Below are 25,757 nucleotides of genomic sequence, written 5' to 3'. Positions count from 1 at the left end.
TCATTAGCAGGCACTCTGATAAGACCTTCTGGGCACATTGCCTAGAGGCCCAAAGCAGAGAAAGGAGAGACAGGCCCGTTCCTAACATTTCCTGGGCCTGGGGTAGGAGTACAAACAGAGGCTTATACTCCATTTGTCTAAGTAGCTGTTTCCAAGTTCTAAGTCAAGCTCTCTAAAAATCAGGTCTTATGCTGCTATCTTGGTAAATAAACACCTTCACAACAACCTGGAAGACAGGTTCCAATTTCCCAGACTCTTCATTTCTTGTCCAAAATCTTTCTATGGTACAGATAGACATCCCTGGCCACAGGTCCCAAGTCTGTGTACACCTCTGCAAACAACCTCTCTTATGCAAACTGGGGAAATGCTTCACCCTTGAGAAGATGGACTCTGGCAGGTACTGCAGCAGACCCCAGGGAGACCTGGAATGTGACCCAGAAGGTGGGGTGGTATCTAGGTGGGCATATTATGAAGGCCCTGTGAACTCTTTGACCCATGACATGGTGTGGTTAGAGAAAGTGTGAGCAGTGCCTTCTGAGCATAGTGCCCAGGGCACGGGCCCAGACTGGCTCAGCCTGACATTTCCAGGGCAGGGGACAGAGATGGGAAGAGTTGAGGGAGCAAGTGGGAACTTGGAACTACATCCAGGACAGATGAGGTACTGGAAGGGGCGAGGTCAGGTACCCCAAGTGTGGGAACCCTTGGACATGCCAAATTAGGGTTTTAGAAATGTCACTTTGTTACTTCTGGATTTGGGCAGTATGCTTACAGATTTACCACTTGTCTGATGCAAGTGGGAGACGTGTCTTGCACCTGCTCTGACCTCTCTCCTTCTGCGTCCCCAGTTCTTCTTTTTAATGTGGTGCTGGTGCTGATGACAACAGAAGCCTGTTTGGAAGGAGCCAGCAATGGGGATGGGGTTGCAAAGGACAGATGCATTGTCTCCCCTTTGCCTCTCTCTCCTTCTGCTTTTGTGGATCTGCTGGTATGGTTCTCATTCTTTGCCTCAACCTCTTGTACCCATCCAATTCCTACCCTTCTCCTGTTTCCATTCTTATTTTCTGTTCCTTTCCTTGGTGGCTTGGCAGGGGCAGTGGGGGCTCTACAGGGAGGTGGGAGATACTTTCCTTGCATCCCAGTGACCTTCTATGACCTCGTTATAGTGGTAAGGTCATCCCTTCGTATCTTCAGGGGATTGATTCCAGGGGTTCTGTGGATACTGAAATCTGTGGATGCTCAAATTCCTTATATAACATGAGTAGTATTTGCATGTAACCTACACGCATCCTCTGTATACAGTCATACAGTTTTCATCAACAATGGACCACATATACGACTGTGGTCCCATAAGATAATGGGACATACATAGAAACCTGATAGATGGTGCTAGATATGGTTGCTGATCAAGTAGGAAAAATGGTTGATATTCAGTAATGGTGTTGGAATATTTATTTTTCCACATGAAAAAATAATAAATAAAAATCTAATACCATGTAGGTTTCTGTGTGTACACTCTGATGTTCACACAATGATGAAATTGCCTAATGATACATTTCTCAGAACATAACGCGGTTATTTGGTGACACTTGACTACTTTAAATCATCTCAGATTACTTGTAATAACCAATATAATGTAAGAGTGATGTAAATAGTTGTTATACTATATCTTAAATTTGTACCATTCTTTTTTGGGGAGGGTGTGCAGAGTCTTGCTCTGTCACCCAGGCTGGAGTATAGTGGTGTGATCTCAGCTCACTGCAACCTCCACCTCCTGGGTTCAAGTTATTCTCCTGCCTCAGCACCCCTTGTAGGTAGGATTACAGGTGCATGCCACCACACCTGGCTAATTTTTGTATTTTTAGTACAGACAGGGTTTTGTCACATTGCCCAGACTGGTTTCAAACTCCTGACCTCAGGTGATCGACTTGCCTTGGCCTCCCAAAGTGCTGGGATTACGGATGTGAGCCACCATGCCAGGCCTAAATTTATACTATTTTAAATTTTTATATTTTAAATTTTCCAAATATTTTTGATCTGTGGTTGGTTGAGTCCATGGGTGCAGAGCCCATGGATACAGGGGGCAAACTATACTAGATTTAGGTAGTTTACACGTGAAATAGGCTTTTGGAGGTTGACACAGAAATCTGTCTCTAATAACATTCCTGTGGGACAGCGTATTCCCAATTTCAAACAACTAGTTTATAAGTAAACTTTCAGAACTAAAATTTGTTGTAGCTGTTTTTAGAAATTTGTCACTGGAAGGCTGCTGTGTCCATTAGACCTTGTAAATTAATTGAATCTACTCTAAGCCAGTGTGTAGGGCCCCCTTCCAGCTCAGAAGACCTATGAATTTAGTCTTCATCCCTCATTTTTGTAGGGTAGAAAACTGAGATCAGTGCGAAGTTATTTATATAAAGCCAAGCGAAAAGTCTTGCTGGATGTTTTCATGACCCAAGGAGTATGGGCACCAGCACCTGTTTGTGGGTAGCTGGCACACAATGATGGCATGTGCCTGCATCGAGCCACAGCACATGGTGCTCGGCCTTCCTTGTGTACACGAAGAAAGACCATTTGAAGAACAGCAGCAGGTATCCTAGCCTTTTCTGTTTTACTGTTTTTTGGAGATGGAGTCTTGCTCTGTTGACTAGTCTGGAGTGCAGTGGCACAATCTTGGCTCACTGCAACCTCAACCTCCCAGGTTCAAGCAATTCTCCTGACTCAGCCTCCCAAGCAGCTGGGACTGTAGGTGCACACCACCAAGCCGAGCTAATTTTTTGTAGTTTTAGTAGAAACGGGGTTTCACCATATTGGCCAGGCTGGTATTGAACTCCTGACCTCGTGATCCACCCTCCTTGGCCTCCCAAAGTGTTGGGATTTCAGGTGTGAGCCACCACGCCCAGCCAACGAGTATCCTAACTTTTTAAAGGTGAGACTATAGGGGTATTTTATCAGCATTCTCAGCATCCCCCATGAGTACCTTAAAATGAGATTGATCTGTAATGGGGTTAAATTGTTGGAATTTCTTCTTTTACTTTTTTTCTTTTTGAGAGAGGATCTCCCTCTGTTGCCCAGGCAGGAGTACAGTGGCACAATCACTACTCATTGCAGCCTCGACCTCCCCAGTTTGAAGCCAATTCTCCAACCTCAGCCTCCCAAGTAGCTAGGACTACAGGTGCATATCACCACACCCCACTAATTTTTGTATATATATATTTTTTGTAGAGATGGGGTTTTGCCATGTTGCCCAGGCTGGTCTCAAACTCCTGAGCTCAAGCGATCCATGTGCCTCGGCCTCCCGAAGTGCTCAGGTTACAGGTGTGAGTCGCTGTGCCTTGGAGAAAGTTTATTAAGGTTTTGCTGCTGTCTTGAATTTCTTTACCTTTAAGAAGAGTTCCTATACATAGAATAATTATGAAATTTTTTTCAAGACTTTATGACATTTTTCTACACTATCAGTTGCATGACATTTGTAAGACTGTTTCCTTATCTGTAGAATAGGGATAATGATACCTCCCACTTAATCTTTATGTCAGGAGATTATGTGATGTGTCGGTAGACAATAAAACTCCCAGCACAGGAGTTTCAGCGAGCAATCAGTAATTGCACTGGTTTCTATTATTGCTGTGGTTATTCTCATTATAATGAGGGCTTCTGGTCTTCCCTGCCTGGGGTCTCTTACCAGGTTTTCTTGTCCTTTTGGGTACCTTCTCCCTAATTTGGAGATACTGCCTATTACTCCAGAGCAAACTGTTTCCTGTGCTGAAACTCTCTCCTTCATGAGTCAAAAGGTATAGAGTTTCGGCTTTTTAAAAGATGTGCCTAAGATTTTGATTTGTTGCATTGCAGGATCTAGTGATGATTCCTCTCTGCTGGCTTGAGGTCCCACCAAGGACTTTATTCTTGACATTTTCCTTTGCACCATTTGTCTTGGACTTTCTTCTCTGCTTAATGAGCTGGGGACACAGGGACATTCCTGGAGCCTATTTACTTTTTCTATCGCTTGCCTGACTTGGATTTACGTCAAACGTAATCAGTTACTGCTCAGCTATGAGGACAAAATGAACCCTGCTTTCTATAATAGTTACCCTTCCTCGTGACTTCTCCTGGAATCGTTTTTGTACTCTGTCATTGGTTATTTGAAGAATTCTTGGTCCAGGGTCCCAATCTGAAAATGTTGCCTATTCGTTAGGTTTCAGTACTCCACACTAATGCTAGAGGGCTACGCACGGACCTCTGAATACCTCTTTAGGCCTTTTTGCCCTGGAATGCTGGGTTTTAAGGTTAATAGTGATTCCCTAAAACTTGGCATTAGTCCCTGAGGAAGTGTTTTAGGAAATGCGTTTATAGTATGACTAAGTAGCATTTAGTGGGGTAATTGTTTTATCACATTTTTTTTTCCTTTGTAGATAAGAGTCTCACTAGCTGTGGTCTAGGCTGGAGTGCAGTGTAGACATCTCTGCAACTTCCGCCTCCTGGGCTCAAGTGATTGTCCCGCCTCAGCCTCTCAAGTAGCTGGGATTAAAGGTTTCCCCTCCCACACCACAGTCAGTTAGTTTTTTGTATTTTAGTAGAGTTGGGATTTTACCACCTTGGCCAGTAATTGTTTTATTGAAAAACGATCTTCTAATAGTTTTTCAGACAATTTGAAAATTCCAGTCATCTGTGACTAAAAGGAATCCTACCTATGCCCCTGCTGAATTTCTGCATTACTCATTCCACTAGTCCAGAAACTCTCTCACTTTTCACAATGACTTTTTCTTTCTCTTCAAACCTTCAGCATCTCGCCCTTCCCCACTATTAGCTGGTGACCTTGCTTCTTCACTGAAGTAAAAACATTCTGAAGACAGCATTTGCATTCAGTACTAAATTTACAAACATACCGACATCTGTACTGATTTTCTTCAAGCCGAAATGTCCATACTCTATCCCGACACACACTAAAGGCCTGCCCTTCTTGTGTGCTAGCTCCTGTCCTTCTCATTTACTCAAGGTCATTGCCCTAATACTAGTCCATCTGTCCTGGTACTATTAGTTTTTCTTCTCTCCTGGGTCATCTTATCAGAATACAGAAATATGTTTCATCTTACAAAATGTACTCTTAGCTGGGTGTGGTGGTTCATACTTGTAATCTCAGCACTTTGGGAGGCCAAGGTGGGAGGATCACTTGAACCCAAAAAGTCAAGGCTGCAGTGAGCAGAGATCACACCAGTGTATTTCATCCTGTGCAACAGAGTGAGACCCTGTCTCAGAAAGAAGGAAAAAAGAAAAGCATTCTTGAATCTTCTGCTCCGTTCTCTCCTCCCTTTTACTGCAAAACCTTTTGGAAGAATTTTCTACACTCCCTCTCCTTCCTTTCCTTGATCCTCTTTAGTTGGACTTTTGTCTCTAGTCCTGTACCAGACTGGTCTTGTCGGTTCTACTAATAACTCTTTCAGTATCAAATCCAATGGTTAGTTGCTCTCAGTTCGAATTGGAATTGATTTATCAGTAGTGTTTGACATGATGGGTCACGCCTTTCTTCTTGATTTTTCTTCGTTTCTGTTCCAGTACCGAGCCTCCCAGTTGTCTTCCTGGAAGATCCTTCCAATCCTGTCTGGGTTGATAGTTTCTCTTCCTCTTGCCAACGTCTAAACAAGTGACAAGGCTTGCTCAGCTGCCGGGGCTTTTCTTTCCTCCTCCTGCTTAATTTACAGGTGTTCTTACCAGGTTCCACGACTGTTTCTGCAAATGTTTATTTTTGGTCTTAAATTCTTCCTCCGCTCCTTCTTATACTACACAACATGTCTTGTATCTTTTGATACTGTTCCTCGTTACTGAGGCCGAATTTATTATGATCTTTTAGTCTTTTTTCTCTTTGGTCTTCAGATAGAATAATTTCTGTTGATGTTCAAGTACCGACTTTTCTTGACTGTTATCTCCATTCTGCTACAAGACAATTCCATGAATTTTGGATTTCAGATATTCTGGTTTTCAGTTCTATAATTTCCACTGGGTTCTTTTTTATAGTTTCTATTTCCCTGCCGGGAATGCCCAGCTTTCCATTTATTTCAAGAGCATTTGCCGTATGGAGCATAACTAAAATAGCTGCTCTGAAGCTTTGGCTTGATAATTCTAACATCTGGGTCCTATTGGAGTTGGCATCTGTTGATTGTCTTTTCCCTTGGAAACTGGTCCCATTTCTCTAGTTCTCTGTACCTTTAGTAATTTTCCATTGCCTTGAACATTGTGAGTGTTACCTTGTGTAAACTCTGGGTGCTTTTATAATCTGGGAGGTTTTTTTTTTTTTTTATATCAGACAACCAGCATCCACCGTGGTTAGGTTCAGGTTGCAAGTAGTTCTGTCTCGCTCTCTAGGGGTGGTGGTTCAGTATCTAATATCAGCTGGTGACCTTGTTTCTTCACTGAAGGAAAAACATTCTGAAGACAATATTTGCATTCAGTATTAAATTTGCAAACATATCCACATCTGACTGATTTCCTTCAAGCTAAAATGTCTATACTCTATCCCTATGCACACCAAAGGCCTGCCCTTTTTGTGTGCTAGCTAGATTCAGGTGTGAGTTGAGATTTTTAAAGCCCTGGTTTTCCACTTTGGGTCTGTCCTGAACATGGATCACTAGGGATTACTCTGAGAGTTGGTCCCTGGTGTAAATCATGGTTCAGTGCTCAGGTCTCCATTGCATCGCTTTGAGTGTGTCCTGCCTGTATGCAACTTGGAAGAACCTGAGACTCTAGGAAGAGTGAGGACAGGGGTTCATATGTAGAATTAGGGGTTCTGTCTCTAGCTCTCTACTCTGTGGTTCCACACATTTTCTGATTCATAGGGATCTCTTTTCATCTTGCATAGTCACATGGAGTTTCTGTAAGATTTATCTGACTGTGGACCTCTGTGACTGGTGCCCACCTCTGGGCAAAGCCTTTAGAGAAGCGGGAGCAGGGAAAGTTGGGGATTGAAATTAACCCCTTTACAGGTCACTTTCCCAAGGTTTGACTCATCTCTACCAGCTGCTTGCTTTTGTTTTCTTTTCCTAATTCTCAGGTAGTTGCTTTTTATATTTTGTCAAGAATTTCTAGTTGTAATCAGAGGAAGGATAGCTATCCTGGGCACTTACCATGATAGTTCCATGACTTTCAATACCCTACTGGCAACTCCCAGATTTGCCTCTGTGGCCTGGATCTCTCACCAGACTTCTATTTCTTGCCTGGATCTCTCCCCGGGTCTCAATATCTTTGTCTAGGTGTCAATTGGGCATCTCAACTTAGAAACGAGAGCTGGATTCTTGACCTCCTCCATTGGTCTTTCGCTACCTCAGGATGGGCAGTGCCCTCCTACCATTGCTCAAGCCAGAAACTCTGGATTCATCCATGACCCCTCTCATTCACTCATACCCAAATCCAAGCCATTAGCTAATTATGATGTTTATTTTTTCAAAATACATCTATAACCAGACAACTTCTTCCCATTTCCAGGTGATTGTTTCTCATATACAGAGCCATCACTGCCTCCTAACCACCCTCCCTGCTTCCATTTTTTTTTTTTTCCTCTTCAGTCTGTTCTTCACCTTGTGGGTAAGTTAGATTCTGTCAACCTTTGTTTCACCCTGCTGCCCTCCACCAATCCTATTGGATTACCTATTCCACGGTGGATAAAGGGAGTGATTTCTAAGGTGGTAGGGTCATCTCCCCATCGTCTACTCCTTCCTTTTCCCACTGCTCTTCTCCTTCCTCTGGCTGTAGCCACCCAGCTACTGCAGTCCTTCACCTTTGAATCTGATGTTCTCCTGCCTCAGCGTCTTTGTCCTCCTCCTTCTCCCCTAGATACCTTCAGTGTTATCGCTCACCTTCTGATCTCTGCTCAGATACCACCTCCATTCCTCTCAATCCCCTTGTTCTGCACATTATTCACTGCACTCATCAGACCTGACTTAAAAATCTTTTTTGAGACAGAATCTCACTTTGTCACCCAAGCTGGAGTGCAGTGGCACTGTCTTGGCTCACTGCAATCTCTGCCTCCTAGGTTCAGACAATTCTCCTGCCTCAGTCTCCTGAGTAGCTGGAACTACAGGTGCCCCCCACCACACCTGGCTAATTTTTTTTGGTTGTATTTTTAGTAGAGACTGGGTTTTGCCATGTTGGCCAGGCTGTTCTTGAACTCCTGACCTTAAGTGATCTACCCATCTTGGCCTCCCAAAGTGTTGGGATTACAAGCATGAGCCACCATGCCCAGCCAGACTTGACTTCTTAGATATCTGTGTGCCTTCTGCCCTTAACCTAAGCTCTTAGATGACAAGCTCCCTGCATTTATCTTTTCAGTAATGTGTTTTGGTTGCCTAGGAAAGTTCCTGGTACAGGATAGGCACCCAATAAATATTTGTTGGTTGAATGCACCAAAAGACAATATGTGCAGAGTACTTCTTCACAAAAAGGAATTTGATGGGGTTACTTTGTAATTATTTTTTAAACTCTATTTCAAAAGAAGGATACAGAAATTAGTCTGGTAAAAAGTGTTCTAAGATGTTGACATCCACATGACCACCTTTGGGGTATGGAACATTAGTGCATGGTGGAAGCAGGTGAATTCATTTCTAACTCTTACATGCTGGGACTGGGTTGCATGGTTCCCATTGGACTCTCAGGATAGCTATGGGAATCAAAGATGGAAATATATGTAGCTTTCACTCTTGTCTCCCATGGTGCATCTTGAAGACGGGCAGGAGTGGTATTTAACAGTGTGGAAGCTAGCCAAGACCATGTTGTGCATAGCAACTTTGGCCTCATTATTCCTGCCATCTGGGCTTGCTGTGACCAGATCTCATGCTCGTGAATGACAGGGTAAAGAGCTGTCGCATGCATGTACAGCCCCGAGTATGAGCAACTTGAAGCAACCATTGCTGTTCCTAGAATCTTCACCTTCTCCACTTTCAGTGCCTTTGAAGCACAGCCAGGTTGGTTGTGATGATGCAGTAGTTACATCGCACCAATACTTAAACCTGGAAACCCAGTGAGGGCTCTGAATCCCATATCCACTTTGTTCCTTGCATTGGAGTCCATTTTTAGTGCAGTGGATGAATGGCCGTGTGGGGTTATTCACAGAGAGGACAATTACCACCCTAGGGTGTGTGTTCTCGTTGATGGTATATGTAAGGGGACAGTTGCCCCTTGTTCTAAGGCTACATTATAAATTAGGAAATCTTTTGAGATGGCTCTTTGATTTCGCTTTGAACTCTGAAAAGTGGGCCTTAGGAAGGAGGATGTTGAGACTTTTAGAAGCAGTGAGATACAGTGCTTACAACTCAGAGGTTTCCATTGGCCGGCTAAACAACAGAGCTCTTATCACTGAGTAGCATGACTCCGTACTGAACCAGCTTCAAGTGATAAATAACTGATGCATCCTATTCTGTTTGTTTGGTTTTGCTTTTTGTGGAGCACAGTATTTTCTTGTTTGCCAACTTTTCTACAAATCATTTTCAGGCATTTTCCTCTTGAAGTGACAGTATAAAAAATGAGTTTTTTTTTTTTTTTTATAAGAGCAGCAGCTAAATAATGCTATGTTTGGAATTTAATTAGGAATGGTGGTTTGTGAACTGTTAAAAAGATACTTCTCATTTATGTTTCAAGTGTAAGGCATTATGTAAGCGTCACCTGTAAGTGACTAGAAAGAGGGAAAAATAAATGTTTTCTGCACTGTCTCTGTATGCTATTAAACGTTGACATTAGACAGTTAATAGTATTCTTCAGCTGTCCAGGTTGAACAGTATTCTAAAGGCATTAAGGAAAATACTTTGCAGTCCTGTTAAAGAGTTGCTGAATATGTCTCAGATGTGACTCATTCCTTGTGGTGAAAGGTGGGAGAGAAACATTTCCAAGCATCTCCCTGGCTGTATGAAAGCCACAGTGTTTCATGAATCTTCATTCATTTTTTTGTTCATTTATTAATCTAATGGGTGTTTATTGCATGTTCTTCACCTGCTACTGTTAGGTGTCTAAGGAAGAGTTCCTCTCTGACGTGTAGAGCATTTCTGATATGCAGAAAAGCTGATGGAGAGATGGGAAAGCTGAAGAAGTTCGGTGAGCTTGATGGAAAAAACTGCCATGTGTGGGAGGTAGGAACCTTGACAGAAAGAGAGGGAGAAAAAGAATCTGAGCACATTGCTTTAAGATACTGATGCCCTATGCAGCTTAAGTATATCATGAGCCTTAACACTATTTGTACCCAATTCCACGCAAATCTACCTCTGTTTCCCTTAAGGAAATGGAAGCATTATTTATAATAGTTAAAAAAGAACATCTAATTGCCCCAATGAGTAGAACAGTTAATTATGGTATATTCCTGAGATGAAATTCTCTGCATTCATTAAAAGCTATATTGCAAAAGAATATTTAATGACTTGGGGATATACTCATCATATAATAAGTGGAAAAAAGCCAGTAAGACAGTCGAGTCTCAACTCGGTAATGCTACATTCTCAATTTAGAGGAAGTTAGCTCCCCTGAGTTTGTAGCTCTCCCCTGACCCCTGCACTCACAATCCTTTTACCCTGCTTAACTCTGTCTTTCCTTGGTCCCTACCACGCTCTTACATACTTGACATTTCCTGGTCAATATCATTGATATTTGACTTTTTCTCCTGATAGGATATAAGTTGCTGGAGGGCAGGGATTTTTGTTTTGTTCACTGATGTATCCCAAAAGCCTAGAACAATGTTTGACCTGCAGCAGATTCTAATAACTACTGTACTTGGTGAATAAATGAGTGAAAGAAACGTGGTTGGATTATGACATTGGTGGGCATTAACTTCTTAAATTTTACTGGTGGGTTTTCCATAGTTTTCATAATAAACATGGATTACCTCTGTAATTAGAGAGAAAAAGCTTGGGGGGAGAAAACCATTGTTGCCTGTGAATTTGTCCTGTAGACGTAACTAGTTTATCTATAGGCAATGGCTGAACAGAGGATTGAAAAGAGAGCAGAATCAAAGCCTTCCAGTTGCAGGTAGAGAATATTGTCTAGGGCCATCTTAGAACCGTCAGGCTCTGGTATGAGTTCTGTGCTTGGCTGACTGCTGGGTTTTGAGCCTGTCCTTGTCTTTTCTATTCACCATTCCCTCCCTTGGCTCTTTGCAACAACACCCTTCAGGCCAGTCTGTTGACTTAACTCCTCCTGCCTTCCACTCTGGGCTAATCCTGGTAATAACCGTCTCCAAGCCTGGCTTCTACTGTCTCTTTTCAAGGCTGTACTTTCCTGGTCGCCGTTTCACGTTTTATTTTTGTCAAATGCCAGTTTGAGTCTTGACTTCCTTTTATGGTCTTCGGTGACCACTCTGGCCTTGTCCTCCTTTGAATTCCCATGGCCCTTGTGGATTGGGCCAAGCATACAGTGCAGTTCTTGGAGCTGGGCTTCATGGCAGCCATACTTGCAATGGACATTAACCAAAGGGGCCAAAAGCTACGTCCACTGGAAGCCGAGTAGAATCTGGCTCAATCTATTTTAGGACAGAAACCATAGAAATGCTTTAAGCACATATGCTCTACTTGTCTCATGTGTTATCTTTTTCTCTACAAGCAAATGACAAGCTGCTTGAGAGAAAGGTTTCTATTTTCTCTTTTTTTTTTTTTTTTTTTTTTTGTCTTCAATAGTGCATAAGCAGTTCTGGTCTGAAGGCTGACATCACATACTTACATACTTATTAGTTGGTTGATCCTTGGTTTCTTGTATATAAAATAAATGCCATTTCTGACCCTTCAGAGATGGCATAAAAATAGGGGCAGTGATTCCAGCACCTTAGAAGGCATTATATATGTATGCACATATATATTTAATGACATTTTCTTATTAATATTTAAAAAGCTAATAAACTAAAGTGAAATGTTCAGGATATAACTTGGCTGCAGTAATCTTCTGCTGTTAAAATTGTACAATTTTTATTCGGGGAATACAGATTGATTTTTAAGAAGCAGGATTTTATGTAAGATTATTCAATTCCATAAATGCTGACTGAGATTCTACTAGTTAGAAGGTACTGCAATGAGCACTGAAGGAGATTGTGGAGGTCATTTAAAAATAGTCCCTGAACTCTCTGAAGTGGGATTATAAGTGCAAAAACAGTGCCCAAGACAAGTAGGAAAGCCATATTATTACAGATATAAAGAAGGAAGAGGCCGGGCTTGGTGGATTATGCCTGTAATCCTATCACTTTGGGAGGCCCAGGTGGGTGGATCACGAGGTCAGGAGTTCAAGACCAGCCTGACCAACATAGTGAAACCCTGCCTCTACTAAAAATACAAAAAATTAGCCGGGTGTGGTGGCGGGCACCTGTAATCCCAGCTACTTGGAAGGCTGAGGCAGGAGAATCACTTGAACCCAGGAGGCAGAGGTTGCAGTGAGCTGAGATCACACCATTGCATTCCAGCCTGGGCGACAGTGCAAGAGTCTGTCTCAAAAAAAAAAAAAGAAGAAGGAAGAAATTGCATGTGATCTGGGGGCAAACAAATGTGCAGGGAGTAGGGGACATGGCAATGAACATTCACAATTAGGAATTTTGGTAGGTAGGAGCGGGCAGACATGGGATAAAGGATTCCAGGAAGAAATAATAAGCTTGAAGAGAAATGGGAAAGGAGGCATCTTGGTGGACAGTGAGTTGTTTGTCTTAAGGACTGCAGAGGACATGCAGGTGAGGGGCTGGGAGACTAAATTGAAAGCTAAGTTTGAATAACATCTAGAAGACCTTCAAGCTGCAGTAAGTTGTTTTCAGCATGCAAATGAATAAGTGTTCCACAACATTAGAAATGGCTTTCGAAAGAAAAGGTTTATAGCTGGGCATGGTGGCTCCTTCCTGTAATCCCAGCACTTGGGGTGGCCACAGCCAGCAGATCATTTGAGGTCAGGAGTTTGAGACCACCCTGGCCAACATGGTGAAATTCTCATCTCTACTAAAAAAAATGCAAAAATTAGCTGGGTGTGGTGGCAGGCGCCTGTATTCCCAGCTACTTTGGGAGGCTGAAGCAGGAGAATCGCTTGAACCTGCGAGGCAGACATTGCAGTGAGCTGAGATCATGCCATTTCACCTCAGCCTGGGAGAGAAAGCAAGACACCATATCCCAAGGGGAAAAAAAAGTAAGAAACGATTTACAGTTTTTATCTGGTTTGATAGAGTAACCATGTGCTTTTTCCATGTTTGTAGTTTTATGATCATGTCCTTCATCTCAGGATGAAATTTATTAAGCAAGCGTACATATTAGTTATTTGCTTCCAGAAACATATGTGGTGGTTTTTCTCTTCTGTGGTTGCATGTCTGCTAGGTTGAACTAGCGCTTGCATTTGCAAATCTACTCAAATTCCTGTTGGGGAAATGGAGATAAGTTTTCAACGATTAAATTATCTTCTTAAAGCCATACAGCAAATTATCAAAATGCTTTTGAATGAAATCCACAGGTCGGGACTCCAAGAAACCTGTTGCATCTGAGACCTTTTGTTTTATGCAGAAATTGTTTCAGAGACTATAAATATTCATCTGTAAAGTTGTTTTTCTGCTGAAGCATTTTGGTGAGAAATTAAAACTTTGATCACTGGAAATTCATAGATTACTGTAGTATTTCAAAAGGTTTCCTAGTATTTCAAGAAGGGTGTTGCTAATCCCACGTGATTGATCCCATTTTCCCATTTAAAATGGATTGGCAGGCCCTGCATGGTGGTTCACACCGGTAATCCTAGCACTTTGGGAGGCAAAGGTTGATGGATCACCTGAGGTCAGGAATTCGAGACCAGCCTGGGCATCATGGTGAAACCCCATCTCTACTAAAAATATAAAAATCATCCAGGCAAGGGGGCAGGCACCTGTAATAGCAGCTACTCAGGGCTGGGGCAGCAGAATTGCTTGAACCCAGGAGGTACAGGTTGTAGTAATCTGAGATTGAGGCACTGCACTCCAGCCTGGCAACAGAGCAAGACTCAGACTCAAAAATAAAATAGATTGGCAGTTTAGGTGTATACAGCTAAGAATCTTTGGATTTCAGTTTACTCATGAAGTAGTTGATCAATTATTTTAGAATACTTTTTCTTATGTTACTAAAGGATTCAACTTCTTACTAATTTCTTAGTTTTTAAGTTCTAAAATATATTTAGAAAACAAATTGAAGGCTCATGTGTAACGTTTGAGATGGGGCTGGGAAGGTGGCTGAGGAAGCTGAGGAGTGTCTGTCTGTAACCTGTGCCCCTGAGGTCGCTCCAGGGATAAGAGTGCAGTTAAAGGAATAGAGGAAAGAGATGGTGAGATTCTGTGTGGTTTTTGCTATTCCTTTTTGGCATTTTGACCAAAATATAGGAAAAAATACTCATCAAAACTATTTTTCATTGTGTAGATGACCATGTTTTACATTTGGAAGCCGGTTTTATTTCTCCCTCTGGAAAAGTTAGACTGTAACACATGCTGGTCAGGTTTTTATGTTCTGACTATCTAGATGCTTCTAATATTTGAATGGTTAGGATTCCTTCAGTTCAACTTCACTATGCTCATTTTCTCAGGAGTTGTGATGTGCTTTAATTATATTTCTTTTTAAAACACTTAGTTGGAGGAAATTCCATGATTGTTCATTGAGTTTAATACTTTTTCATATGCTTTATCAGATTTTTGAATTCTTACCAGTATTTAATACCCTTATAATGAAAATACATGGATGGTGTAATCTTCCATTCCATTCTCTGTGTTGTAAGTTAGAGTGATTGACGGCCTATGATTTCTACATGGTTGCTCACGAAGCAGAAAATGATCTTAGCGGCTTTTTGAAAGCTCTCCTGATTTGAGGGAGGGATGTTAGTCTTTGGGTTTCAAGTACCTTTTCCTTACTGCTGTTTTGTGGTCATGTGGCATTAAGGGTCTTGACTTGTTCATAATTCATCAGCCCTGGTTCACGGGGCGTGGAATACGACTGACTCCCATTGCAGTTCATTGTTCTTTTATAGTTGCGAGAAGTAGTAGTTAAATCACTTCACTCTTTAAGCACTAAGGTACAGTAGAAATTATGTCTTTAGTTTTCTTTTTTAAGACAGGGTCTTGCTCTGTTGCTCAGGCTGGAATACAGTGATGTGATCTCTGCTCACTGCAGCCTCGATGTCCTGGGCTCAAGCAATCCTCCCCCCCTCAGCCTCCTTAGTAGCTGGGTTGATGGGCACATTTCACCCAGCTAATTTTTTTTTTTTTTTAAGAGATGGGAGTTTTCCATGTTTGGCAGGCTGGTCTCAAACTCCTGAGCTCAAGTGATTCGCCCACCTCTGCCTCCCAACTTGCTGGGATTACAGGAATCAGCCTCTGCACCTGGCTGAAATTAGGTTTTTTGATGTGATTTCTTCTTTTTTTTTTTGTTCCTTGGAGACAGTCTCAGTCTGTCACCCAGGCTGGACTACAGTGGCACAATCTCGGCTCACTGCAACCTCTGCCTCCTGAGTTGACGCTATTCTCCCACCTCAGCCTTCCAGGTAGCTGGGACTACAGGCACCCACCACCACACCTGGCTGATTTTTATATTTTTAGTAGAGATAGGGTTTCATCACACTGGCCAGGCTAGTCTGGAACTCCTGACCTCAACTGATCTGCCCACCTCAGCCTCCGAAAGTACTGGGATTACAGGCATGAGAGCGCCTGGCCCAGAAAATGTTAATAGATGAATGCTAAATAGAATAGGAAGAAATAGAAGACATGGGGTTTTCTTCATGAGCGCTGGGATGAGTTATTTAATTTGTTTGGGCTTCTGTTTCCATAGTAATAAAGTGAGGACAATAGATGCTTTTAATTTCCCTACAGCACTTCCATTTTAAGGTCTGACAGTGAAAGCTGTGGGAAGAACACTGTTGGAATACCTTGTTCCTTTTCTAGTATGCAAATCCAGGTTCCACAGAGCACCCTCCTTTCATCAGAGTTTCATGGGAACTAAGGGAAATAGCTTGAAGGCTGCCTGGATTTAAACTAGACAAACAATTTGAAATAACTCCAAAAGGAATAAAAATAACCCAAATCTGGACTGCCATGTGAGATCTGTGATGAAGAAAGTCTAAAACAATGAGGAATCTTCAAGTGGAAAGATGAGAGACAGAGAAATAAGAAGCCTGGAAAATGGAGAATGTGGTTAGATGAATGTGGGTCCATTGACCTTGTCAGGGGAGGTGAGATGGAGAGGAAGTTAAAATGTTAACTTTAAATGAATAGAGAATGTGTTCTTTTTACTTAGCGGAGAACATAATTTTTAGTTACTCATTATCCCAAATGTAACTGACCACACCCTTCTATAATGAATTAAGAGAGGACTGGGGAAAATTGATGTCTTTTGTTGGGTCTGAAGAGCACATCTTCCTAGGGTACAAGTTCATCTTTGGTTCTGGTGGCAGAACCAAGTTCTGTGCTGGGTGGACTGTGGTTTTGCCCCAGGCTTGCAAGTCAGTGATGACATGAAAGTCCATGGCTTCCTGGGCTTGATGTTGGGAAGATACATGGTGAGTCATCCTTAGGCAGGGAGATTTCAACACACGCCGTGAATAAAGAGCATTTATTCCATCAAATGTTTACCCATAGCCTCAGTTCCTCACTCCTGAGTTTTGGCCCAGACATTATCTTAGGTGGCAAGCTGTTCATAAATAGACGTTTTGTAACCATTTAAAATACTGTGTTAGAAGCCCCAAAGAAGCATGGCATTTAATGCAACTTGGCTGTGAATACTTTTTCAAAGAAGTTTGTCTTTTATTTTTAATAAATCCCTGGATTTACCTGTCAGTATAGTTTGAAGCTGAGTAAACATTCCATTTCTTTTATTTGTATAAATTTAAGGGGTACAACCCCATCTGTACTAAGAATACAAAAGTTAGCTGAGTGTGGTGGCACACACCTGTAATCCCACCTACTCGGAAGGCTGAGGCGGAAGAATCGCTTGAACCCGGGAGGCAGAGGTTGCAGTAAGCCGAGGTTGCAGTGAGCCAAGGTCACGCCATTGCACTCCAGTCTGAGCAACAAGAGAGAAACTTGTCTCAAAATAGAGTACAAGAGCATTTTTGTTACATGAATACATTGCCATAGTGGAGAGTATGGACTTTGACTGTAGCCATCACTCAAATAATGTACATTGTACCCATTAAGTAACTTATTTTCCCTCAAGCCCCCTCCCATTTTTTACCTCCATTTTTACCTGCAATTATTTATCTCTATTGTTGTACACTCTGTATCCATGTTTACATATTATTTAGCTCCCAGTTACAAGTGAGAAGATGCAGTATTTGTCTTTCTGTGTCTGAGTTATTTCACTTACGATAATTACCTCCAGTTCCATCTATGTTGCTGCAGAAGACATTACTTCATTCTCTTTTTTATGGTGGAGTAGTATTGCGTGTGTGTGTGTGTGTGTGTGTGTACTGCATTTTCTTTACCCAAGCATACATTGGTGAATACTTAGATTGATTCCATGCCTTTGCTATTGTGAACAGTGGTGTGATAAACACACGAGGGCAGGTGTCTTTTTAATGTAATGACTTCTTTTCCTTTGGGTAGATACCCGGTAGTGGGATTGCTGGTCCAAATGGCAGTTCTATTTTTAGTTCCTTGAAAAATCTCCACACTGTTTTCCTTGGAGGTTGCACTAATTTATATTCCCACCAGCAGTGTAGAAGCATCGCCTTTTTTTTTTTTTTTTTTTGCCTCCTCGCCAACGTCTGTTATTTTTTTACTCTTTAAAGTAGCCATTTTGACTGCTCTAAGATGATCTCATTGTGGTTTTAATTTGCAAAATGCCATTTCTTCATCCAGCAATCCTGTAAATCCAGTAATGTCTCAATTCCACTCCTAGATTTACAGCTTTGAAAAACGTTGCCAACATAAAATGTGGGTCTAAAGGAACGTTTGGGAGAAGATAACAACATCAAGAAGTAATGGGAAATAAACTCTTTCCAGGAGCCTGGGCAGGGCCACTGTGCAGGCAGGCACCTGGCAAGGTGTGGAGGGTGTCCTGGCCCACCGCTGGCCCATGCTTGTCTGCTGATAATTGGAAAAGGTTTCTCTGTGAAGATGGTGTCATTTCTACTCTTGTACAAAAAGTGACATTTGTCGGTTCTAAAACTGCCAGGGTCTGCTTAAACCCACATCTGAGGTCATGTTGGGACGATATCAAACATGAAGAGAAGTGTGGGATGGAGGAGGAGGCCTGGATTATCTGTCTGTTCTCATGCCTAAAATTCCTTCTTGATGAATTGAAACGTTTTGCCCAACAGAAATGTAGTATTGCATTTTCCCCAAGTTGTTCCAGGTAATACATTTGTCTGTCTCTCTTTTTTTTTTTTTGAGAAGGAGTCTCACTCTGTCACCAGCCTGGGGGCAACCTCTGCCTCCCGGACTTGAGCTATTCTCCTGCCTCAGCCTCCTGAGTAGCTGGGATTACAGGTGCGTACCACCACGCCCAGCTAATTTTTGTATTTTTAGTAGAGACAGGGTTTGACCATGTTGGCCGGACTGGTCTGAATCTCTTGACCTCGTAATCCACCTGCCTTGGCCTCCCAAAGTGCTGGGATTATAGGCGTGAGCCAACACGCCTGGCCCTACATTCGTCTCTTTAAGTATCTTGTGTCTACTTTTCCCTAGTCCCTTCTTTCTTCCTCCCCAGTTGGTAATCATTCCTCAAATCTTAGTGCAGGATTTGAGTTTGAAGCTTAAAGAGGTACTTTTGTTCCCAGGCTGGGCCTTTGCAGCCTCTGGAATTGCCTGTTTCTTCCCTGTGGAAGCGTGAATGCTATGCTGTTGGGAACAGAGTTGGTTGTAGGAACCTCTCATCCTAGGGGGAAAGGAAAATTGGGGTGTTAGTCATTGATTGCTTTAAACTTAAGACTTGCTTTGAATATATTTACTTGCAGTGAGTGATTTTCTGTTTTGTTTTTAAGTTTTGGCGAGAAGAGGACTTGAAAACAAGCACCCAAAGGAAACAGAGTTTTTGTAGTATTTTATTTTTCAATCATCATAGGAAGGAGCGAAAAAACTTCAGATACAATTAAGTGCAAGCCTGACCCTGGGTCATGGAAAAATCCATCTTCACAAGTGCAGTTATCTTCTTTAATACCCTGATGCTGTTGCGTGGAAACGTTTCTCCACCTGTCTGGGGGATCTGTGGCAATGTAGAGGCAGAGTGATGATGACTAATGGGGAACACAGTAGATTCACGGACAGCATCCTGCATTGTTCTCTGCAGCCCCTTCCAGGTATTTGTAGCGTTAGTACTTTTTTTTCCCCTTTTTCCTTTCATCATGACAGATGTGCCTGACACTGCGAGCAGATGCTTGGGTTTCTGCCTTTGGCATAGCCTCATTCTTTCTTGGGAGTGGTTGAAGGCTCAGAGGAGCTGGATGTGTGGCATGACCTCCTGAATGGGGGAGAATAGGGCAGCTGTGCTCATGGCCCAGCTGATGGGTTTGCCATTTCCCTGCCACTCACAGTGGGTGGTGAAGACAGAGCCAAAGGTGGGTATTACCAGTGTGGGCCACTGTTCCCCAAGGATGGAAACTAGACAAATACCTCTTTCAGATACGTTTACCACACATACCTTAGCATCCACTTAGCAGGCACACATGTTGCATTTTAGGATTTAAAGGTTTCCTATCAGCAAAGAGGAAATAATAGAATAGGAGGCCTTCCTAGGAAAGGAGAACACTGCTTCCTACTAATGCATAGTTGTTAACTATTTAGGTTACATCCAATTATTGGATGATGTGAACCTTTTTCACCCAAACATCAGCCTAACATTTTAACTTTGATTGTTAAATCAGTAGGAGTGTTGAGAACATAAAACCATAATTGTTTTGGTTGCTGGATTTCAGATTTTTTTTCTTTGCTTTCTTTTTTTTTTTTTTTTTTTTAAATGGAGTCTTGCTCTGTTGCCCAGGCTGGAGTGCAGTGGAATGATCTCAGCTCACTGCAACCTCTGCCTCCCAGATTCAAATGATTCTCCTGCCTCAGCCTCCTGAGTAGCTGGAACTACAGATGTGTGGTACCACATCTGGCTAAGTTTTGTATTTTTAGTAGAGATGGGGTTTCACCATGTGGACCAGGCTGGTCTCGAACTCCAGACCTCAAGTGATCTGCCCACCTCAGCCTCCCAAAGTGCTGGGAATATAGGAGTGAGCCACTGCACCTAGCCTTGGTTGCTGGATTTCAATAAAGAGCTGGAGCTGCTGAAGATGCAGGGAGGGACCACTTGAAGTAATAGTGGGAAAAGGGTTGCTGCTAGTAGGGATGATTAAAAAATGCCTTAGCTCCTATCCTAGGATAGCAAACACCAGGGAGAGGAATGATTGCTATGGAAATGGGCTTCACCAAATTGTGAAATATGAGGATGAAGGAGCAGTCTATGGTCAAATTAAGTTACATATGAGGGGAAACTGTTCACATAGAGGCCCAGACACGGCTGAAATTTGTGGGAGAAATAGAAAGGCAAGGCACATTCAGGACTTTAAATGAGTGGCACATCTGTAAGCAGCTTCTACTGGAAGTGACCTTTTAGATCCATGGAAAGGAATGGCCATTTCCTCCCTTGGGAACAGAATATTCCATGTGCTTGTCCCATTGTCATTGGGAGTATGGCATAGATGATCATGAATGTAGATCTGGGATGGCTATCCTATGTCTCAAGCATTCCAGGCCACATGTCACTTGTATTACTTCAACTCCATGTGGTAGGAATAACACTGTATTACAGAACATTTGAAAGGTCTTGGAGCAGCTATGGGCCAGGTTACCGGATCCTCATACGAGCACTGTCAGTTTGGTGCATTCCTTACATTCAAGATAGTTTTTCATTTAGAGTTTTTACCTTCATTTTATACATCCCTTTCCTCAATGCTGCACGGGAGCACTTAGAAGGACTTTGCAGCACTCCACTCAGGAACTGGGCCAGGTGATGGCAGGAGGTGACTCATCTTCACACGCTCTGGGCAGAGCCTCTGCCCGGTTTGCAGGCCCTTGCAGGGCTGAAGAGATGAAGCTCTGGAAGAGGCCCTGTGGCTCCTGGGTGGTAGAATTGAATGGTCCTTGTGCCATAGAATGAGGTCTTTCTGGAGGTTTCAGGAATGCACACCCATGTGAGGAACCTTGTGTTTTCCTGTGTGTAGAAGGGAGTGTGTCATTCTGAACGCTGATATTCTCGGGGCTGGTGATTCTCATCTACTGTGTCATTGCCTTTAATACTGGGGATCACGGGAGGTAAGTCTGAGAATGTGCATGCAGCAACAGGAGCTTTTGTAAGAGGGGAGCCTTTCCTTGCTACCTAGTCGGTCCTACGTGGTGGCATACAAAGTAACTCAGAACCCCAGACTCTTTAGATGTTGCAGGACCAGAAGTTTCTGTTTGTTGCTGCAGTTACCCCCAAATCACCGGGCAACAGCCAAGTATTGGTATTCTCCCCTATTTTGGAAGATGATGATCTTCTAGAGGCTGTGGCGTCATAGTGTTACAGAAAGATTATGGGGTTGAGTCTTACTTCTGCCACTCAACAGCAGTGACAGAAGGTGTAATCATCCCCAATTTACAGACAAGGAAATTAAGGCTTAGGGAGATAAAGTAATTTGCCTGAGGTTGTGCAGTTAAGATCATGGACTGTAACACTCAAGTCTATCTGGTCCCCAGACTGCACTCTTGCATCTGCTCCACCATCTTAGCTTTTTTGGTGAAGCAGATATTTCTTGAATTTTCTCTGATCCCATGGCAGGATGTATGGGATAACATTAAATGCCCTGTATCGATATGGGTATGGAATTACGGACAAGAGTGTGAACTCTGAAGCCCAACAGATGGACCATTAGGTCATGGCCTGGCCACATCCTAGCTGTGAGACTGGGCAATGTACTTCCCTGTGCCTCAGTTTCCCTATCTATAAGGCTGGGACAATAATAGTACCTGCCTTGTAGTTGTTAGAGTAGCAAATGAACTGCTACAAAGAAACCAGCTAGAGTCTAGCATATAATAAGCATTCGATAAATTTGAGGTGTTATTTTTGCCATGATTTGCTGCCATGTCTTCAGGCAATAGAATAAGTAGACAATCTGGGATTGGCAGGAAGCAGTGGTCTCCCCTTTGAGATGCATTGCTGGAGGGTTATGTACTTTGGTCAGAGTCTGGGCAGACAGTGCTCTAAGCTGCATGCCAAGCAGATGCTCTTAAGCTACCAAAAACAGGAAAAGCTGATGACTTGCCAGCCTTTAGCCAGTAGTGTAGGCAGGGATTCATGGGATGTGCATTGTATACTCATTTACAAAAGACAAAATGAGAATTGAAGCTGATAACTGATTTTGTTGAAAAACGCTTTATGGTAACTTACGTGATCCAGGTAGAATCAATTCAAATATTTTTAGAATCACTCCCAGTATAGAGATGCAAACTCTGGGGGATTCATATGACTAATTGTCTATGCCTGGAGAATAATAAACTGTGTCAGAAACACACACAGTTTGTCACAAAAGCCTTCGTAGAAGAGTTTGAATCGGCAATGAGAATTCATGTCTTGGGTTGATGCAGAGAGGGTGTGGACAGCATCTAGGATAAAGGGAGGAGCCCAGGTAAGAGTCTGACATAACTGGGGCAAAGAAAGTGTTGCTTGAAATTGAGAATGACCATTGGGAAATTAAGTGAGACACAGCAAAGTGGAGTTGAGTTAGTGTCTTTCTATTATGGATCTAATCTGGTGGGCAAAGAAATGCCATAGACACTCTTATTTGAGATACCTGATTAAATTTGCTGGAAATAACATATATTCCTCTAATGGTACATTAGACTTTAAAATGTCAATAGCATCCTGCAGAAAATGTACATGCCAAAGACATGTAAGGTGGTGGGTGGTGGGGAGAACCCTGTCTTTTCAGTGAGGTTTTTTTTTTTTTTTTTTAAGATGGAGTCTCACTCTGTTGCCCAGACTGGAGTCCAGTGGCACGATCTTGGCTCACTGCAACCTCTGCCTCCCGAGTTCAAGTGATTCTCCTGCCTCAGCCTTCTGAGTAACTGGGACTACAGGCATGTGCCACCACACCCGGCTAATTTTTTGTATTTTTGGTAGAGAAGGGGGTTTCACCATGTTAGCCATGATGGTCTCAATCTCGTGACCTCGTGATCCACCTGCCTCAGCCTCTGTAAGTGCTGGGATTATGGGTATGAGCCACCACGCCTGGCCTTCAAAGTGAAAATTTAACAAGAGATTCTATTACTTAGATAACTGGAAAAAACACACACACATTTATGAAGCTAGTATTCATAGCTTCAACAAATGTAACTAGCCATCAGGTGTTAACTTTTGAATATCATGCCCTGAAGACCTATTTAGTTTAGAAAGATTTACCAGATAAGTGTTTGAAGGTGGACACTATCGCTTTTTAGCCTCAAATTACCTTAAAGGAGTTGAAGCTTGCTAAATGCCACAGCTGATGAAAATTTGGAGAAGCATAGCTCTTGCTTGTGGTAGTGTTGTGTTTTTGTTTGTTTTTTTTTTTTGTTTTGAGACAGGGTCTTGCTTTGTCACTCAGGCTGGAGTGCAGTACGTGATCTCTGCTTGCTACAATCTCTGCCTCCTGAGTTCAAATGATTCTTGTGCCTCAGCCTCCCAAGTAGCTGGTACTGCAGGTGTGCACCACCATGCACAGCTAACTTTTGTAATTTCAATAGATATGGAGTTTCGTCATGTTGGCCAGGCTGATCTCAAACTCCAGACCTCAGGTGATCCACCTGCTTGGCCTCCCAGAGTGCTTGGATTACAGGTGTGAGCCACCATCCCCAGCCTCTTGCTTGATTTTTAAGATTCTTCTCTTTGACTTTTCTTGGTAACTACTATCTTGAAACATACTAAAGTATGGTTGGTGAAATAATACATTAATCACCTTGAGCTAACAAAATGCCACCACAGATGGATTTTCTCAGTTTAGGGGTTGGGAAGTCCAAGTTCAAGGTGCTGGATTATTTGGTTCCTGTTGGGGGCTTGCAGATAGCTGCCTCCTGGCTGTGTGTGCACATGGCTTTTCCTTTATAAGGGCACTAACTCTATTATGAATGAGCACCCTCATGACCTCATCTAGCCTTAATCACCTTCCAAAAGCCTCATCTCCAAATCCATCACATTGGGGGTTAGGGCTTTAACATAGAAAATTTTGGGGTGGGGCGGGGGGACAGGGAGCACAAATATTCAGTCTAGAGCAGTAATTACCTATAATTATTCTATCCTGAAAGATGATTTCAAGGTTGAAAGAGACCTTAAAATTCAGCCAGTTAGACCACCAAGCTGATGCCCAAGTCTTCTGTGCCCCAGGCCATCTAATCATGGCCCGGAAACCCCAGCAGGGGGTTCCCGCGGTGCTCTGTTGGAATCTCCACTGACTTTCCCAGTGGAAAAGTGGAGGTCCTTAACATTGCCTATAAAAAAGCCCACATAATTTACCCCCCATGCTACCTCTGTCCTCATGTCTTAGCACGTCTCTTTTTGCTCCAGGGTCTAGAACACTCTAGAACACTTGTTCTTTAGATGTGTTTTGCCCTTTTTCTTAAGATGTTTTCTCAATTAGTACCGATGCTTCACATTGAAGGTATTTTCTACTGGATTTGGACTTCCATTGTGGCTCTTGAGAAATGAGTCTGTTCCTTTAAAGATCCATCTTTTCATTCTGACTATTTGTATATTTGTCTTCTGTGTTCTGTAGTATCTCTATGATATATTTGGTATATTAAGTTTGTTTCAGTTTTGAATTTATTGGATCTTCTGCAACTTTAGATTGATGTCTTTTGTCAATTCTAGAAAATAGCCAGCCATTATTTCTTCATATGTTGCCCCTGATCCATTTTTTTTCCCTTTTCTCATAGAAATTCAGTTGGATCTGCTAGACATGTTTAACATCCTGATGTCTTCTAACCTCTCTTTCAGTTTCTCATCTGTGTCTTTCTCTGCTTTATTATGGATGGTTTCTATGGCTCTGTCTTCAAGTTTACAAATTGTCTCTTCAGCTGTATCTAGTCTACTAATAAATTATTTAAGTTTTACTTATTTTTCTGTGATTTTATTTCATTCAAAATGGGGTCTCACTCTGTCACCCAGGCTGGAGTGCAGTGGTGTGATCTCAGTTCACTGCAACCTCCATCTCCTGGGTTCAAGCAATTCTCCTGCCTCAGTGTCCAGAGTAGCTGGGACTACAGGTATGTGCCACCACACCTAGCTAATTTTTGTATTTTTAACAGAGACAGGGTTTCACTATGTTGGCCAGGCTGGTCTGGAACTCCTTTTGTCATGATCTACCCGCCTCAGCCTCCCAAAATGCTGGGATTATAAGTGTGAGCCAACACGGCGAGCCTGCATGGTTTTATTTCTAACAGTTCTATTTAGCTATTTTTAAAAGCTGCTTATTTTTAATAGTTTATTTCATACTCATTTTATAAATTGCTACTTTTATTTCTTTAGACATACTTGTTTTATATTTTGTGTGTGGCAATTCTAATATTTGAAGTCTTTGCTAATCTGTTGTGTGTGTGTGTGTGGGGGGTGCTTTCTAATGGTTCTTGGTCACTGTCTGTGTGCATGTGCACACACAAGTTTTAAGTGTAAATTCAGTTTCCTGAATATTTACATGTGTAGCCTCTTTGAGGTCTAGATTGAATATGGGTTCCTCTGCAGAGAATTTGTTTGCTACTACCAAGTTCTTTGGGGCACTAGCAACCTGGGACCACCTTAAAATTATTCTTTTGGCTTGAGGTTTTTTCGTCCATACAAAAATTG

At 42.4% G+C, this 25,757-nt stretch overlaps 1 protein-coding gene across 6 annotated transcripts in view; it reads left to right on the top strand.

Moving 5' to 3' along the window:
• CSGALNACT1 (chondroitin sulfate N-acetylgalactosaminyltransferase 1) overlaps nucleotides 1–25,757 on the top strand; it is a 359,476-nt gene that overhangs the window by 75,278 nt on the left and 258,441 nt on the right. The window contains exon 1 of one of the 6 annotated variants that reach the window (XM_064368810.1): nucleotides 19,202–19,221. The exons of 4 other annotated variants lie outside the window; for them this stretch is intronic. The gene's annotated coding sequence lies outside the window, so the exon portion shown is untranslated. Of the gene's footprint in view, nucleotides 1–19,201; nucleotides 19,222–23,074; nucleotides 23,137–25,757 lie in introns of those variants that run through there. One more of the 6 variants, XM_064368807.1, reaches the window with a different exon arrangement.

Source organism: Aotus nancymaae, unplaced genomic scaffold, assembly GCF_030222135.1.
Source record: "Aotus nancymaae isolate 86718 unplaced genomic scaffold, 86718_ANA_hifiasm-v0.15.2.pri h1tg000079l, whole genome shotgun sequence".
NCBI lineage: Eukaryota > Metazoa > Chordata > Mammalia > Primates > Aotidae > Aotus > Aotus nancymaae.
Note: the sequence above shows the minus strand (reverse complement) of the source record. Positions and strands in the feature narration are given on the sequence as shown.